This window comes from Alligator sinensis, unplaced genomic scaffold (assembly GCF_000455745.1).
Source record: "Alligator sinensis unplaced genomic scaffold, ASM45574v1 scaffold829_1, whole genome shotgun sequence".
Taxonomy (NCBI): Eukaryota; Metazoa; Chordata; order Crocodylia; family Alligatoridae; genus Alligator; species Alligator sinensis.
The window spans coordinates 264,933-283,140 of record NW_005842399.1 but is presented as its reverse complement, the minus strand read 5'-3'; the positions used below and the strand labels follow the sequence as shown (position 1 = coordinate 283,140).

At 47.9% G+C, this 18,208-nt stretch overlaps 1 protein-coding gene across 3 annotated transcripts in view; it reads left to right on the top strand.

Moving 5' to 3' along the window:
- The window catches only part of ADAMTSL2 (ADAMTS like 2), a 130,258-nt gene that overhangs the window by 31,816 nt on the left and 80,234 nt on the right, over window positions 1–18,208 (top strand). Inside the window, exon 1 of one of the 3 annotated variants that reach the window (XM_025211297.1) lies at window positions 1,388–1,425. The exons of 1 other annotated variant lie outside the window; for it this stretch is intronic. The gene's annotated coding sequence lies outside the window, so the exon portion shown is untranslated. Of the gene's footprint in view, window positions 1–1,387; window positions 1,426–11,442; window positions 11,511–18,208 lie in introns of those variants that run through there. One more of the 3 variants, XM_025211296.1, reaches the window with a different exon arrangement.

The following is an 18,208-nucleotide window of genomic DNA, read 5'->3' as shown; positions in this document are numbered from 1 at the left end:
CTCCCCAGGACGGAGTGTAGGTCTACCCCAAGAAGCTCAGAAGGGAGACCTCTTTCAGACCTGGGATGACTTGTACATGGGGGCTGAAGTTGGGGAGAAATGATTTCCCTTCCACAACATTTCTTTTGAGCAGCCCTAAAGGAAGCTCTCATTGCAGGGTGGAGAAAGCATGCATGATGAGCACGATGGTGATGTGTCTACGTACAAATGACTGATGGATGAAAGAAGTGATTTGGCTGAGTTCTAGGTCTTGGTGCTTTCACTCTCCCATAGCAGTGCCTTCCTTACAAGCCTGTGTATAAATGTAGTTGAGAAACGTATTTTTCCAACATTTTTTTTTTTGAAAGATGCATTCAAAGTTTCCTTATAATTTTTGGGAGGTTTCATTAAAAGAAAAAAAAAAGAAAACTTTTAAATAAATGTTTGGCAACGGAAAAACCATTTTTGTTTTTAGATTTTAAATGCAAAAACATTTCATTTTTGGTGGATGGAAGCGGGGATTTCTTAGTTTGAGCTTTTTCAATGAAACTGTTCTTTGACCAAAATCTTGGTTTTGTCAGAAAGCCATTTTGGTGGGAAAGCAAGGCTTTGATGAAAAGATTTTGAATGGTGTTAACACTATTAGCTGCCAGTTAATGGGCCCTAGAGAAAGAGTTACCACACCGGGGTTTGATCGTAATGCAAAGAGTTAAATACCGGCTCGAAGGATTAGGCTTTCAGCGCAGTATCTGTTTCCAGGGGTTCCCACTCAGCCAGTGGAAGGAGTCTCACGTAGGCTTATGCTCTTGGGGAGGCTTCCTTGGTGGGCTCTTGTTGGGAAGTTATTTTGGGGTGCTAGTGTTGCTGGTTGTCATTGTCTCTGGTTACTACTTCAGGGTTACAGCGCTGTCCTATTGGCAGGACTGGGCTGTGCAGGTTTGTGACCCAAGGATGCCTGGTGCCCTTCAGAGGTGCAGCACTCCTCCCCTTTGCAGCCAGCCAGCTCTGCTGACCCGGGAGAAGTTGAGGGCACAGGTGTCTCTCTGTCTTTGTCCCTTCCCCAGGGGATGCTTGCAGGCCATGCGCTACACAAGTTGTGCAGGGATCAGGGGAGCACGCTTCATGTAGCCATTGGGGTTGTGTAGTGCTGCTCTAAAACAAACTCGCATCTCAGACTGTAAGCACGGGAAGTGCTGCTTGCTGGGGTGGGCTTGGGCATGGAGCAGACTGAATGTCTGCCCAGCTGTTTCAAGCTCCATCCTAATGAAGCAGTGGAAAACCAGAGCAAATGAGGCTTATAGCATCGTGTCTCCATCAGCCTGTGCTGGACTACTTCAGTCCCCTTTATTGCCTTACAGCTGACATCAGCCAGTCGGGTTGAAGAGGCCTGTCTTCTTGAATTGCAACAGCTGGCAATGTTTCTGAGTGACTATTTTCATGGAGAAGGTAGGATAGATTTGTACCTTATAGACTAACTAACTACTATTATATATATATTGCGCAAGCTTTCATGAGCTGAAGGATCTGGTAAAGTAAGTGTCAGCTCGTGAAATCTTGGGCTGTGTGCATGTGCACACATGCAAACATCATCATCGGCAGCAATCCCTTGCAGTCAAGGATGATGGTCAACTTATGTTTGCCTTATCCGTGGGTCTGAAGATGGCTGATAAGGCCAGTCTGGGATCGATGGGCACGTGTTTCCACGAGGGGTGGATGGCTCTAGAGTCTCAGTTTGGTCTGCGACACACTGTGTCTGCTGCTCCATCCCCTGTTGTCATCACGGGGTTTCAAAGTACTGAGATCCTTGCAGCAGACTTTTCTAGGAAGCGGGTGGATTTGTCCTGGGGGTCCGTGCGGAGCTGAGACAAGTTGGCTCCATGTGCTCCCGACATAAATCTACTTAAGCACCAGCACAGTTCTAGCCTCCAAAGCCCTGTGTGGTTTAGGACCTTGTTCTCTGGATATCTCATTTCTCCCTGTGACAGACATCAGCCCGGGTATTCACGCTGGGGCACCTTGGCATTGGTGCTGCTGGCAGGGTGTTGTCTCAGAGGGAAAACTTGGGTTTGCAGCCTCTTCCCCTGACCCCAGTCCTCATATTTATTAACCTTTAGGACAAAGCCCCGAAGGGTAACAAAGGCTGAAGGAGGCAAGGGTTTTCTGCTACAGGTGGCCAATAGATAAAAACCAGCCCCAACCCAAGTCTTGCTACTTGGGTTCAACTTTCCATTCGGGGCTCTAGATGCTCGTCTTCGAATGGTTATTTCAACAGCCCTAGGGTTGGTTGGGTGGAGGGGGAAATGCTTGGGGGTGGTTCTTCTGCATGGGAGCTTTAAAACGTTTTTGGAAGGGGTGAACAGAGCAGAAGCCGAGCACTGAGAATGATCTGCTAGCAATGTAAATAAAGAATGCTAAAAAAATGACTGAAATTGCTAAAATAATGCTAAAAAAAAAATGACTGAGCCATGTTTTTTGGTCATGGGCTATTTTTTTCACTGGCCATCTGTACCAGAAAAACCTTGCAGCTTTCAGTGGCTTTCTACTTAGGAGCCTGGATTAATTGTAGTGTTTTAGGTTAGGGCTGACGTGCAAAGGTGGAGGTAGGTACCAGTCCTGGACTGTAAGAGCAGGGTTCTTCTGGGCTCGGGTTGAGGGGTGCTAGCAGAGATGCAGGGGGATTCAAGATGCCTAAATTAGACTTAAGGGGTATTATCTTGTGGTCGAGGGCACAGCACTGGCTGCAGAGGGTGTTTCAGACAATGGTGGTCGAGGGCACAGCACTGGCTGCAGAGGGGGTTTCAGAAAATAATGAAGATGCGTTGTCTCTACATAGGGCCTGTGCTGGCTTTGCAGGGAAGAAGAAATCCGCGCTCCTAACTCCCTTGCATGCGTGGAAAGCACGGCAGGGTTTAGCTGGTCAATCTCAAAATGCCCCAGGAGGCATCTGAATGTGACCCGGCTGCCTTCTTCAGTTCAGGCCATGCAAAATATCACCTTGTCTAACTGCGCGATCCTGTACCGACTTATGCCAGCTGTCCTGACGGGTGCAGACTACTTCTTAAAGGGGATTCCCCGTGCAAGGAAGGGGTCAGGCGGTTCCTCCAGATCCCGCTTTCCAAACCCGGCCTCTAAACAAACCCACCCCGCTCCCTGCGGAGTGCCCCCCAAATGCTGGAGAGGCCGCTACGGGCTAAACAAATGCGGGCGCCGGCCGACCTCCAGCCGGGAAAACAAAACGCAACAAAAAGACGGAGAGTAAATATTATCTGAATATAAAGGAACGCTATGTTTCTCCATAAGGGTCTAGAATTTCTGCCTTTTAACAGCTAACCTTGACTCAGCCAATATCCACAACATGCAGCCCCGGCCAAAAATACTTATGCGCCTTAAAGTACCACAACAGCTGTTTTTCTTGCTAAAATATGACATTCAATTTTTTTTGGACAGTTTGACGTTTCCTTGATGAAAGTGGAAGAAGGGGCTATTTCCCCCCCACCTCCCCCCTTTCTTTTCTCCTGCTTCTGCGAGAGGCGATAAAGCTTGGGCTTTTTCAGACATATCATAAATACAGACCGCAAAAGCGCCGGTAAGCGGCCGAGGGGCACTTGACTCGCGTCGGAGCTCCGGCTGCAACATGAGAAATGGGCTGCTGTTTGTTTAACATTCCCCCTTGTTATTCTTGGAGCTGTCCCGCGCCCTGACGGTATCAACGCCAGAAGCAATTACGGGGCTGACATCTTGTTTTTGCTGATGGTTTGTAGTATGTCAAAAATGTTCCACCCTTAAAACGAGGGCACCGAAAGGGACTGGGGGGCTGTGGACGGAGGGGAAACCTTCCGTGAGGGGGAGAGGATTTGGGGTTAGTCGCACGTTACCTTGTGGCTTGAAGCATTTCCTTTGCCAGGCTGGCGGCAGGCAATATTCACCTCGAATGAGAGGCCGCTGGGCGGGTTTCACACTTCGTGCGCCTTCCTTTCAGGATATTTCAGGCTGATTTTTCTTTTTTTTTTATAAGGACGCATGGTTTTTTAGAGTTCTTGCCACCTACCTTTTCATTGGAGACAGAAACATTATTTAGTGGTTAGGTTCAGGCCTGCTACTGACTCACTTTGCAACCTTAGGCAAGTTGCTTCACCTTTCCATGCCTGCTTAAGTAAAATAATGGGATGAATTGGTTGGAGACGGGATGTAGTTCTGATTTCAAACCTCTCACCCATAGATTTCATAGACATTGGGGCTGGAAGGGATTTTACCAGTCCAGCCCCCTTGCCCCGGGGCAAGAAGTCAGCTGGGGTCAGATCACCCCAGCAAGATAAGCATCCAGGTTTCTTAAAGGTGTCCATGCATCTCTATAGTGACCATGTCTACTAGTCGGTAAGAGCCAAATCCAGAGGTCAGATCTCACTACCCGATCTTTGGTTTCAGGGTCGGATCTGGGATTTCTTCTCGGGCCTGTCCCTGTAGCATAATTGCCTTTGTAGGCATCATCAAAAAGCTCCACATAGTGGATGCTCTAATTGGCTTTAAAACTTCCCTCCAAGGTTGCTTTGTAGAAGCAGACACAGCAGTCCCTCCGTTCCCTGCACGCTCTACTCTAGTGGGTTTTAACCTGTGGTCTGTGGACCCCCAGGGTCTGCAAACTTATGTCTAAGGGGTCTGCAAAAGAAGACTACGATCAATCAAAAGTATGTGAATGCCCACGTGTACAGTTCAGAGGGGTCCGCATCCTGACATTTCCAAAGGGGTCTGCAAGTGAGCAAAGGTTGAAGACCACTGCTCTACACGAGCTGCAGGTTGTCCCTGACCAGTGATGAGGTGACCTTATTAGCATGGGGCTTCAGGGAAACCTCAAGCCAGTTTGGTACCAAGTCCCAAAGACTTTCTTACGCCCTTTGAAAGCCCCAGCTTTAGTTATCCAAAAAGGCCATTGCCTTTTTCAAGGTGACGGCTCAATGTTTTACAGAGTGACCATTTCCCTGATGTTTTTGTGTTGAAAACAGCCCCTTCCTGCTGGGGAAAGGCAAGGCCCTTGATTCTGGGTGAGGAGCTGTCAACAAGCTGATATTTGTGCTTGTCTCTGTAGGCATGACCTGTACCTCTCATGGCAAGCGCTCTTGCACGCCCTCTTGTCTTGAGTGATCTCTCAGCAGTCCAGGGAGCTGCATAGTGTTATCTGTATAGCTTTGCACTGATGTTCATTAGCTGTCAATGGATGTTGGTTATGTGCTACTGAGAACAGTGTAGGATGGCCTTATGTAAAGGGTCATTGCTGTTCCCTTGTCTTTCTATGCTATATGTTTTCTTTGGCTGCATCCCTTAGAAATCCCCCTGTGTTTACAGGGCAATTAGTGAGCCTTTGAACCGGGCAATCTGGAGTGTTTTCTTCTCAAGGGTGTGGTATCACTTCAGCTTATCTTTACTACACACACACTACTCATATGGCACCATGATTGCTTCAATGACCAACTGCATGCCTTTTTTTGAATCTACCTTTACTGCCCCACTAGCTGGCTGCTTGATGCCTAAACTCCTGCCTGGCCTTTCTTCCTTCCCAGCTGTGAAAGTAGTGAGCAGTGGCCTGACACAGATCTATTCGTACTGAAACTTGTAGCCACACAGTTTGTAATACCTTCCCGAGGTCACTGCGGATGTCTCCTTGCATTCGCATGGACTGGATTGTCCTATTTTCTCATCATGTCTGCCGCAAACCTTGCCCGAAGGGTCATGAAATCATAGTGAAGTCAGGGCGTTGCAACATCCAGGTTTGTCTTGAAGGGCGGATATTTAAAAGGGAAGCTGCTGAAGAGAGCAGCAGGATCGCTGTGTTTCAGGGAATTGCAAATCTTGTGACAAATCTTACTCTCTGCCCCTTGCAGTTCTGTTACAGTCAATGGGGATGCACAAGCAAAGGAAAACCAGATTCAGCACCACGTGTCATACATGCACCGTGATCTCAGTCCTGTCTTCTGACACCATGGCAGCGGGCAAAATCCTGATCCTACTGATGATGGGGCTGGATAAATAGGTAGAAGAAGTTATGTGGCTGAGCTTTGAGGGACAGGCAGCTGAAGGTGTCACTCCCGCAGTCATGGGCTGGGTGGCTGTGTAATTACTATTTCAACAAGGGCTTTACTGTAACAGTTGGTTTCTTTCCTCAACCAAACTGGTGTCTGAACCCTCCAGCCAGGTTTGAGGTATGTCATTTTTATGTCTTCAGAGGTTGTGTAAGTCTTTGGCTTGAGCCTTGCACAATGGTGAGAAATGCTGTATGTCCCTCATTGCTCATCTCTGCAAGGAGCATCCGTCTTGACCCAGAACTCCCTTTGTATCCCTGTAACGGGCTGTGCCTCAATGTACCTCTGTCCTGATGTGCTGCCCCTGCTGCTAGCCCAGTCCTGGATCACTCGCCAGCAGAGGCCACCCGATTCGGTAGAGGTTGTTTTGTGGCATGCAGAGAGGGCAGGGAAAATGGGAACATCAAGGTCATTGCCAACACCTGCATTCAACGCTTGCATTAACCTGCAGGTTCTTTCATTCACTTGTTCTCAGCCCTGGTGATTATTACTCTCAAGGCCTGAGGGAAGGGGCTCTCTGAAGTGCCCAATGCTGGCTAATTCTGCACCCAGGGGAGTCACTAGGTGAGATTTCCAGAGGCACTGGGCATGTCTACACATGCATTTACTGCACAGTAAGTTCTGCACCATAAACGTTTTTTAGACTGGCATCTACATGTGTAGGCATTACAGTGCAGTAACACCGTGTGTGCACTGACTTGGGAGTAAAGTTATCCCCAAGTCAGTACTCACAAACAGGGTTACTGTGCAGTAAGGCGTCTATACATGCCTTACTGCGCAGTAACTACTCGGGAGTAAATTTGCTACCTGCATGACCAAATTTACTCTCGAGTCAGTTAAAGTCACCATAGTTATTGCACTGTACAGGTGCACACGTGTAGACACGCGCCCATATTGTGTCGTTATTTTTGTTTCCTGCGCAGTAACAGTGCACGTGTAGACGTACCCACTATATCTAACACTAGTCCCTTTGTAAAACTCCCATGGATGTCAATGAGAGCAATGGTCAACCATCGCTGAGTATTTCTACTGAGACATGATGGGCCTATGAAAAAAAGACCATTGAACCTCATTTGAGGACAGAGGATCAGCTCTTTGAGGGCCAGTTTGGCCAGGACTGTACTGAGTAGGCAATTTCAGGCTTTTTCTCTTCTTTGCTTTGCTTTGCTCAACTTTTACCCGAACTCAACCACTATTTACAGCTTCTTCTCCAAAGATCTCAACATTTTTTAACTGAGTCAGTGGGAAGTCTGCCCGAGTAAACGCTGAGTAAGGACAATGCCAGGATTTGGCCTTCAGTTTGCAAGGCCTGAGCGCGGGTCAGTGCGAGCAGGCTGGGTGTTGCATGTGAATAGTAATCACTTGCTTTGCCAGAGATTTGCAGTTCCAGTCTGTTGTTTGCCGGGGGGGTGTTTTCAAGTGTCAGAAGACAATTTGGGGAGAAGCTGATGGATGGAGGACCAAGGCTGGTAATGCTGCAGAAGTGGAGGAAGTGGGGGCAGTGAAGTCAAGGTAGGCAGGAAGAGGGTGGGGTAGAGATTTGGAGGCGAGGATACAAAGCTTGAACTTGAGGTGGTGAGAAAAGAGGGCACTCAAGAGCGGAGTGATCTCACCAGGGCGAGGACCAAGGGAGCGTCGCATCAGCTATGTTCTGCATGCACAGGGCAGGGTGAGGTGCGTGTCAGGAAGCCTGGAGACGAGAGGGTGGCATTAACTGAATGGGATGGGAGCAGAGCAGGAGGAGTATAGCTGGGTGGACAGGAGGCAAAAGCTGGGCTGAGAAACATAATGGGAGGAGACGGGGTAAGATTTGGACACAGTCCTTGCCCATGCTGTTGCTATTCCACAGATAACAAGAGGCTAGAAGCCCATCCTGTGACATGCTCTTTAAACGTCTATGAGCCCCTCCCTAATCTTTATATTTAACCTCTCCAATCTTACTGTACTCCTCTGCACCCCATTACTGTACCAGCTGGACACATTAGTTATCAATTCATTCATCTTCCTTGCCCCTGTGAGTTGGAGCAGTCTTGTTATCTCCTTTACACAGACACAGAGCCAAGGTACAGAGAGGTTGTGTATCTTGCCCAAGGCCAAACAGCGAATCTGTTGCAGAGCAGAGTTTTGGCCCTCCTAATTAGTGCCCTGATCACTGGACCATCCTACTCCCCTAAATCTTTGTGTAAGAAAACCAAGAAGTATTGCAGTCTGACCACCTATTCTTTTTTTAAAGACCAACCTATTTTTGAAATGGAAGACAGAAGAATATGTAAAAGGAAAGTTTGGGGGGGGGGAGAAAAAAAAGGCAGGACTAGATTTCCAATGCCCAGAACCTCCCGGGCGTGTTTATTTTGACTGGGGCCTGACATTTCATGGGTCGAAAAACTGAAAGTGATGGCGAGGCGCTCTGTCGACACGGAGAGATGATATCATCAAAACGTTACAGGGTTGGGCTTGGGGGTGCTCCAGGCATTACTAGAGGTCTGGATCCCCATCTGAACGGGACCGTTATTCATCATGCTGGCTATTTTCTTAACAATTTTGCTTAAGTACTTTCTTTATACTCGGTATGTTATTTGCCAAGCAAACGTGCTTAGCATCCTGGATTTGCATACGTGGGCATACGTAGCGCGTACATGTGCTCATACATAGCGTCTATATTTATGTAATGCCTGTGTGTATAGATGAGCATAGATATGTAATGCGTGTGCACAGATAATATATGTATTCCCCTTTCGTCGGACAGCTACCATGTGTTTGGAATTAGTGGAGCGATTACAGGGGGAGAAGGCAGCTGGGTTCCTCCTGAACACTTCAATGCTTAATCTCTGAAGAATGCAGAATGTCTGTCTGGGCATCCGAGCCAAGATCAACTCCACGGCACGGGGAGGCCAATATAAATGTTCATGTTTTGTGTCACAGAGATTTCATTAGATGTTTTTTATGTAATTGCATAAGGAGAACTACTGTGATGAAAATGCCACAGTGAACAAATGAGATGGATCACGAAATCTCTCTTTCGAGGAGACACTGGCCTAGTCCAGATGATGCGGATCCAACTTTGTGTATTCCAGCCCAGTCGTGACCTTTTCAAATAAATAACGGGCTGCCTCCCCTGTCTTTTTCTTCTTATGCAAATGGTCTGACGTCACGGGGAAGTTTGGGTCCCTTTTGGGCCAGAGGGCTTATCAGTGCAACGGCTTTAATACACTGGCCTTTCACCTTTTAGTGGCCTGAGTTCAAATGCTGGCTCCATCGTCTCCTCCATATCCCTTTCCATCTGCCTTTCTGCTTGGCAATCCGCGCTTGGGACAAGCCCAGGGCTGGAGAAGCAGAGGTGGGTTTTTCCGCTCAGGATGATTGAGGTGCGCTGGCAGAGCCCTGCGAGGTCTCAGGACTGGAGTAACAAAGGGTGTTGCGGGTCAGAACTGACGTACATTGGCAAGGCTTCATCAAGGGAAAGCTTGCCTGTGTTATGCCTGGCTCCAACCAGGGCTTTCAGCCCTTTACTGAAATTCAGGGGGAAAGGCAGGCGGGAGGGAGATGAAAAATCTCTCCTGCTTTTTGGCTGTCCACTGCACGAGTGCTTTTCAGCATCTGAATGACATCACTGTGCTCGTTGCAGTCACTGCTCTCGAAATCTATGATGGGAAAAGTGGGGGAAGAGGGTCGTATTCAGAAATCACTAGCATATTCCTCTGAATACGTGTCTCTGAGCTGATTTGCGACGATCTCTCCCCATCTCTGACCTTCCTGCAAAGTCCCCCCCGCTGATGATGATGACTTTGTTAAAGTGTCACTTGAAATGCCTGGCGTAACTCGCCGATGTATACAGAGTAATGCAAATTTAATTAGGCCTTAATCACCGACAGCTCAATTAAAATGAAAACAAGCTCCCAGGTGACAAGCAATTCTGTGGTTTGCTCGCCGCTCAGGCGAGACGGAGCGCTTCCTCCTGGTGTCTGTCGGAGATTTGCAGCCCGTCACCGGAGATTTTGGTCCCCGGAGTCCTGCGCTCGTGCCTTAGGCTTGTGTACCTGCTGGGTTTTGCTTTTTTAGCTGAGCGACTGCATGGATTGCCGTTCACAGTGCAAGGCTGGACGTGCGGGTGGGTCACGTTGGTGCCGGGGAAAGCTTGTGCTCATCCACGCGGCCTTTGCTGCCTCTGGTGCCTGCTACAGAGCAGTTCCTGCTGGGAACGCTTCCCACTCAGACCCGTTCCTTGGGCCACCGGACGCTCTGCGGCTGGCCCTGTCCCAGTCCCTGTTGCCATATATCAAGCAGCTTTTTGCGAGCAGCTCTTGAACATCCTCCCTCCTCCAGACACAGCTGGTGGGTGGGGAAGGCATGGAATTTGGGATATTGTTTTTCTCCCAGGGAGTGGTGGGCGTCAAAAGCCTGATAAATTAATCACCTCTGACGTGGGTCCGGCCAGCCTCAGGCCTGTGACCTGCTGGGACCCCTTGAGCTGCCGGGACGAAGCAGTGGGATTTCAAGTTTCCCCAGGCGTGGAAGTGCAGGGTGAAGTACCGCACGGAAAGCAGTAGCTCACGGAGAGCTGGATCTCGCTCAGGCCAGGAGGTTGGAGGGCTGACCTTCCTCATAACTTTGGCTCCCTTGCTGCCTATTCAGCAGGCTTAGCGGGCCAGTTTGTCGACACAGCAAAGCAGACTGGGGCAGCCGTCGAAGCACACGCTGCTGTAGCTTCTTCAGGCCATCTCCCCGCAGGAATGCTCGATTCTGGACTGAACGCCATTGCATTGCAGGCAATTTGCTCTGGAAACAGAGGCTGGGCTAAGGAGAGGCTCTGCTCAGTATTTGGGAATAAAGCAGGTTTTATTCCAGAATAAAGTGGCCTCACAGGGGACTCCTCCACAAGAGGTACACGGGGATGTCTTCTTGTATAGACCGACCCAAGCTCTTCGGGGCAGGGACCGTTCTTTTGGGTGTGTTTGTACTGGACCTTGCCCAATGGGACCCTGATATGCCTACGCCTTGTAAGAATTACCCTAGTACATACACGATGTAAGAAGCACGTCGGGTTAGCTGAAGACCACTGGCTTTGAGGGATGCTGAACAGGTGCCTGTAACTGCAGTCCTGGAAGGGTAACTTCACTCAACTTTTGCCTCGGCTCAGCTCTTGCCATGAGGAGTTAATGGATGCCCTTCTGCTTCACCACCTGCTGGCAGGCATCCAGGTGGTTGCTTTGCATCCTCTTTAACTGATGCACTTCAGTGGCTTCCTTCCAACAATGGTCCTGGGCGTGGGAGAAGATTTGGCAGCCTCCAGTAGCTCCTTGGACAGCCATTCCCAAACGAGGGGTGGGCTCATGGGCTTGAGGCACGTAGGAGTGAAGCTATGAGCCCACAGAATCAGCTTACGGGTCAGACGGGCTGGAAGTGAGGTCTCTACAGGTGGACTTTCCCCCCACGCCTGGGCTTGCAGCATCAGGCATGGTAGGTTGTGCTCCATTGGTGGGAGAGCTTTTATGGAGCCTTCATTTAGAAGTCGGCGGCATGGAGATGCCAGCACTCTGCTCTTCTGCCTGGGGTTTGGGGGGGTCTGCATTGAGAGTGGGCGATGCCTTGAAAGGTAGGTGAATTAGTATGCGGTTGGGGTGCATCCTCCTTCCAGCTATGGGAAGACGAAGCATTGCCCTTGTCGGAGAAGGGCCAGGGATCCCAGTTCTCAGATCCCAGTTCTCAGATCCCAGTTCCTTCTTCTTCAGGTTAGGAGAGGCTGGGAAAACTCTCATTTCATCAGGCCCATGGAGTAGGTTGGCCTTTTCTTTTGGGGGAGATGAAGGCAGAGAGGGTTTGGTTTCCATTCTCCGTTGTTTTACGAGGTGGCCCATTGGGTGGGTGCACATGTACAAGCCTTTTAGGAAACTGAGGCATTGAGTGAGAATTAATGGTTTGGCCAAGAACCCCGATTCCCCCTGTGTGAAGTGGATATAGCGGCAGGGCACTATAGGGCTTTTGGTACTGTTAGTCCATCTGGAGAAGTGAAAGGAGGTTTTTTAATGAATTCATTTGTCATCTCCTTCCATCTTTTTTTTTTTTAATTCATTGACTTCTGCTCTCATTCCACAGCAACTCCCAGTACTTGTCATCCTGCCAGGCACAGCATTTGTTTTACCTTTTCCCAGTCTTTCCTGGAGGCTTTTTTGTTGTTCGGCAGAGGAGGAGGCAGCGGAGGGGGATAAAAAAGTTATTAGCATCCCTGAATCCCATTAGTGTCCTTGAAAAGTAGTGAACCTCTCTTTTTATTATTGCTATCTGAAGAGCTCTGCTGCTTTGGCTCTTCCATACAGGATGCTTGTGTTAAGCTGAGATACATTATTCTGTTTTTCAAGAGGGCTCCGAGCAGTAGGTGTTAAGACATGAAGCATGCCGCTATAATCTTCATTTTGTGTCTGAGCAGTTCTTATCAGAACTATGTGTAAACCTCCTTCCATCCCTGTATCTTCACGGCTTTCTTTCCAGTCTTTCTCTCTTTCTTTCTCTCTCTCTCTCTCTTTTTTTTGTCCAGACATAATTAATGTAAACCAAATGCTTTGAGCGCAGCTCCTGGCATCCTGAAATAAACTTGTGTGTGGTCTTTCCTTTAGCCTGGACAGAGATGGAGCAAAAAACTCTGAACACTATCCCAGACCTGCTTGGGTAGAAAGCAGCATCTATTGCAAAACAGGTACCTTTAGGCTTCACATTCCACTGGTGGAATGATTTTATTCCATGCCCGGGTGAACTTGGTTTGGATAAAACAATGCAACTGCTCAGAAACTTCACCCGCCGAACCCTGGCCAAACCCAACCTGAGATTTATTTATTTTTCATAGAGGTTGGAGAAAAATTGCATAAGTGAAAAACTCAAATGTCTTTCTCATTTTCATGGTTGTCCCCGTGCTTTCTGGTTCCACCTGGAGCTGGACGTGAAGGTACCCAAGGTTGTGCAAGGCACGATCTCCTCCGGGCAATTCTGTCATCGCTGGAAGTGTAAAGTCGTGTGTTCTTGTGATTTTTTTTTTCCCTGTTCAAATGGCCAAATCCTGGTCCCCTTTCTCATGTGATATTTCCACTGAAATGAATTTTTCAGGCTCCAAAGGTGCAAATATGCATTTGGAAGTGTGGGTCCAAAGCAGCTGTGATAACAGGCAATTGTCTCCCTCAGTAGTATGCATGAGAAGGGCTAAATGCAGTTCTCCATGATAACGGGTCAGCCCCAATGAACCTGGGTTGCCTATGTGTCGCTCTAAGCGACTCCGGTGTCTTCAGTGCAGCCATGCTACCTTTGCAACAGAGCAACCGCAAATACAATCTGGTTCAGGGCACGCGTTGAAGAGAAAGCATCAGTCATTCCAATCCTGCATTAGGTGTTTTTCCCCAGGATAAAAAATATTCACTGAAAATTCAGCACAATTTCGCAGAGAAGCAGCTTGAGAAAGATCTCTGTAGAGCCCGGCAGCATCCTGCCCATCTTTACATGCTGCTTTGAGACACGTCGGGAACAGCCAAATAATAAATACTTTGCTTTTACAGAGAGTCTCTCGCCCAGGGATGTTAAGGCACTTTCCAAAGGTGGGTAACTATAACGATCCCCATTTGATGGGTAGGCAAACTAAAGCACTCACAAGATGTCTGACCGGTTTAAAGCCAAGCGATGAGCCAGTTGGTGAACATCTTGCAGACCCTTTTTTCCGAGTGGGAATCATCTGACTACTTGGGTATGGGTTTGCTTTGGATTCCAGGGTGACTAAGATCCGTGCCAGATGCCTAAGAAAGAAGATAGGAGGTAGGTTATTTTTATTACTCTGGGTGCTGCAGGATGTCGCCTAGCTGGGTGATTTACCCTCAGGATATTATGGAGGGTGGGAAGCGGAGTGAATAATGCCTGACTAATGAAATAAAATACCAACGTGAAGGTTTTGGTTCTACCCAGAGCTCCCCTGCAGTGCACACACATTTCAAAGGGGAGTAGGTCAGGCCCAGAAAATGCTGGAGGTTGACCCAAGGTACTGTGGGCGAAATGCTGATTCTGTTGCACTCAGTGGGAGTTTCACTACTGACTTTAGCGGAGCCAGGATTTTGGAGCGTCTTTCAAAGTGATGGTTAGGTTGCATCTGCCAGGCTTTGACAACAGTTAATTGGAAGTTTTTTGATAGCCGGTTTTCCCGGAGAACTCAACCTTTACTCTTGCTGTTGGCTTGGGCGAAATCGATGGTCTTGGCCAGGGTCTGGCACCTGTTGAATCTGCACGAGGACTGTAGTGATTTGCAACCTGATGAGTGTTCATTGATCTAAAGGAGAGGACACATCAGCCCGATGTCTGCAGGACAGAATCTGTTGTTGCAGAATCTCCCGTGATAGCAATCACCCTTGGGTATGGTCTAGGCCAGGGGCGCCAAGGGTAGAGTAGGCATGCACACAAAGCTACCCGATGATCTCTTCAGCAGAATTTCTCCAGGGCTGGGTGGAGGTGAGAGTTGACCAGAAAGCGCTCCTTCTTCTTTGTGGAAAATTTAGACTTCTTGGCAAAAAAACAAGAAAAAAATAGAAAACAGCATTATTTTGGCTGCAAACTGAAATGTTTTTACTTGGAGATTATAGTTTGAGTGCTTCATGGCCATATTCTCCTCTCTAGTCTGGGCTCCCTAGTGGGACTATATCTCTTGTGATGTCCCATATGGCCATTTATCATGGTGAAGGGAGGTGGTTGCATCACAGGAGACATCCCTCATTTGGGGAGCTAGCTGCAAGAGGGCGACAAGGGTCTTAAGAAAACTGAATCCCAGGTCCTGTGAGGTGCTGCAGCAGGATAGCCAAATGGAAACACTTTGCATTTTGGTCACAAGAGTTACATTTTTTAAGATGTATTTGGGGTTTTGACAAACAATTGAAAAATTTCAGGGAAGCAAGCACTTCTTTCTTTGTCTCAATCTCTGTCGTGAACATAAATACACAAATCGTTGAGTCAAAAATTTAATTTTCAATCCGCCTGAGTTGAGGCAGACCCACAGGCGTGAATAAGCATATCTGGTAAAGCTGCTTGTTCTGTACTTAGTTGGATGTTATTAATCTGGGGCACTACATTTCTGAAGAAATGAATATCCCCCCTCTGCAATCCCCCAAGCGTAACACCAAATCGCAGTCGCTCCCCGACCGGGAGCTGGACTGTGATGATGCACAACTGGTTAGGAGGAGAAAAAGCAATTGTCTTCCCAGACTACCCCAGAGCTTGCAAGTGATGACAGTTTTAAATGAGTGAGAGATTGAAAAATAGCGAGTGAGATTTTTAAGAGATCACCTTGGCCAAGGAGGCAAAATTCATCTTCGCAAGAGTGAGCTGCTTTAAGAACTGCCTTAAAATTAATCCAAAACACCAGTCTAGCTCTAAATACACAAGACTTGGCTGCCTGCATTATCTCTGCTATAGGCAGGAGTCCCTTAGGGCTGCTGGTGGTTTTTTGGTCACTTCTGATCTTTCCCCCATTACATAGCTGTGTCTATTTTAATGGTTGTTTCAACATATTAGCATACGGGATTGCTTGTGGAAGTGAAATTGCCTGAACTCAGGCAGGCGCAAGGATGCGTGACTTGCTACGCCAGAATATTTTGCTTGCTAAGGCACTTTAACAAAGGGGTTTTGTATGTGAGGCTTGGAGAAGATTTGGTAGCTAGATGTAGGACTGTGTCAAGACCAGTGTGCGCTGGTAGGGACTGACAGTCACCGGCTCATAGCCAGAGTTTTCAAAGGCACAGATGGTAACTAGTTGTGTGTGTGTGTGTGTGTGTGTGTGTGTGTAATTTGAAAGGATTTGGCCATACAGCAACACCCAAATGGTTTGATCCACATGTTCTAGCAATTGCAGCTTCCTATTGACTTGTTAAACATTTGCTATTTATCAGATTTTGCTTTTAAACTGTCTGTTACAGTCTGGAAGAACCTTTATCAAAATCCCTTCCAGATGTAAAAGGGCTACCCGATACTCTGACTGTAACCTGGGCCCTTGCTCTTGCTCAATTCAGATCAGTCAAACTAGGGTGACAATAAAAACACACATAAAGGCATGTCAGAGATAGCTAAATATGCATACAGCTCCTCCCAGATTTTCCCACCTGCATGCATCTTGAATTCATCCTTCTTTTTACATGATAAACTCCCAGGCTCATTCTACGTGCCTGCTCCATTAGAAAAAACCCTTGCAACTAAGTGCAAGATAGCATATATTTAATGCAGCACCAGAAGTAGCGTGCTTGTGGTTTCCTTCAAGCGGCTAACTTGATCCCTGCCCCCTCCCCTCCCCATTTATCTTAATGTTCCTCAGGGTCCTGTGCTTCTAGACACATTAGCTCTTTTTATGTGCTTCAGATAACGTGCACAATTTGATCAGCATCATTCCCTAGCATGAAGCGCACACAGGGCAGATAAAAACGGCGAGTTAAATATTAATCAGCAGGCTGTTACAGGTTTGGAACTTTGTATAACGGCATGAACAATGTAGATAATATATGGTGGGCTGGTAAGTCTCCATGTGTAATTTCAGTGCCATTAGATAGTCTAGGGTTTAAAAAAAATATATGTTCTCACTCAGGGGTATCTGTCAGATCCTATAAAGTTTGCTCCAACTCCCATTGCAGGCTCCAAGGGTTTTTCCATGGGATTTACTAGGAGTTGGATGTGACCCATAGTCTTGGCCATGTGGCCGGGGTGTGCACATGATGGCAGGACCAGGATGCTGGGTGTGAACACTCTGGCATTTGTTTGGTGGGGAAGGGAGAGGCTTAATCAGCTGAGCTTGGATTTGGATCTGGGCTTGGCAGCTGTCAGGAACTACTGGTTTGAACCAATACCCCTGAATGCAGAAGAACCAACATTTTATTTTTGCAGCCTGGTCCTATCTCCAATCAAATTCCCCCTCTGGTATTCATATGGTTTCCATTGCTGCAGTATATGACCACCTAACAGGCCTTCTGTTTACCCGTCTATCATGCTTGGAGCCCAAGGGTTATGCCTACACTGTATCATGTCCCACCTGCTCTTGCAATGCATATGTACACCAGGAAAGGCAGCAGTGAAACCCCTCTCATGGTCACGGTCAAGCTCTCCCGTATTGATGTATTTGAGTGCACCATGAGAGGATATCTCTGCATTGCTACATTTTCAGGTTTGGAGTGGATGAAGGACGTGCGCTCAAGAGTAGGTCCCCTGGCAGGGTTGGAGGCCTGGAGTAGATCTGTCCAAGACGGCGGTCCCCAATCTGCACTACGCAGACAACCTGTCAGTGGTACGCATTAATAGATTTATTATAATTACTTGATATGACAAAAGTTTGCTGGTGGTATTTCAGGCTGAACTGAAAAATGTGCTGGTGCGTACAAGTGAATTGTCTTATGTGCTTCCATTCGCATTCCAGTTCTGCAGCTCTTCGAACCCATGCAATGTGAAACGTTAATTGGTCCTAGCAATTATGATCAGCAGCTAATGATGATCCCATTATCCTATAGACTGTGGGGAGGCTGAGGGAAGTGGGCTTGTTTAGCCTGCAGAAAAGAAGACCGAGGGGGGATTGAATAGCAGCCTTCACCTCCCCGCAGAGTGGTTCGAAAGAGGACAGAGCTGGACTGTTCTCAGTGGAGGCAGATGACAGGACAAGGAGCAATGGGCTCCAGTTGCAGCAATGGGCTCAAGTTGGATATTAGGAAAAACTTTCTCACTAAGAGGGTGATAATGCACTGGAATGGGTTACCTAGGCAGGTGGTGGACTCTCCATCCTTGGAGGTTTTTAAGGCCCAGCTCGACAAAAGCCATGGCTGGGATGATGTAGTTGGGGCTGGTCCTGCTTTGAGCAGGAGGTTGGACAAGATGTGACCTCCTGTGGTCCCTTCCAGCCCACATTTCCTATCATTCTGTGAATAGTCTGGATATGAGATTACCAGCTCACCTGTGCGGATCCTCCACTACACCTGTTTCTTAACAGGAACTCTGGGATCTGCACACAGACTCCTGAATCGCACACAGGTTCCTGACCAGTCTGCATTTGTGGTATCAAGTTCCTTCTTGGAGATGTAGGTGGACGTCAGAGGCCCATGAGCCTCCCATATCCTGCTTCTTATTGCCTCTTAGTTTCAGTGCTTGTTGCATGTGTTTGTAGGGAA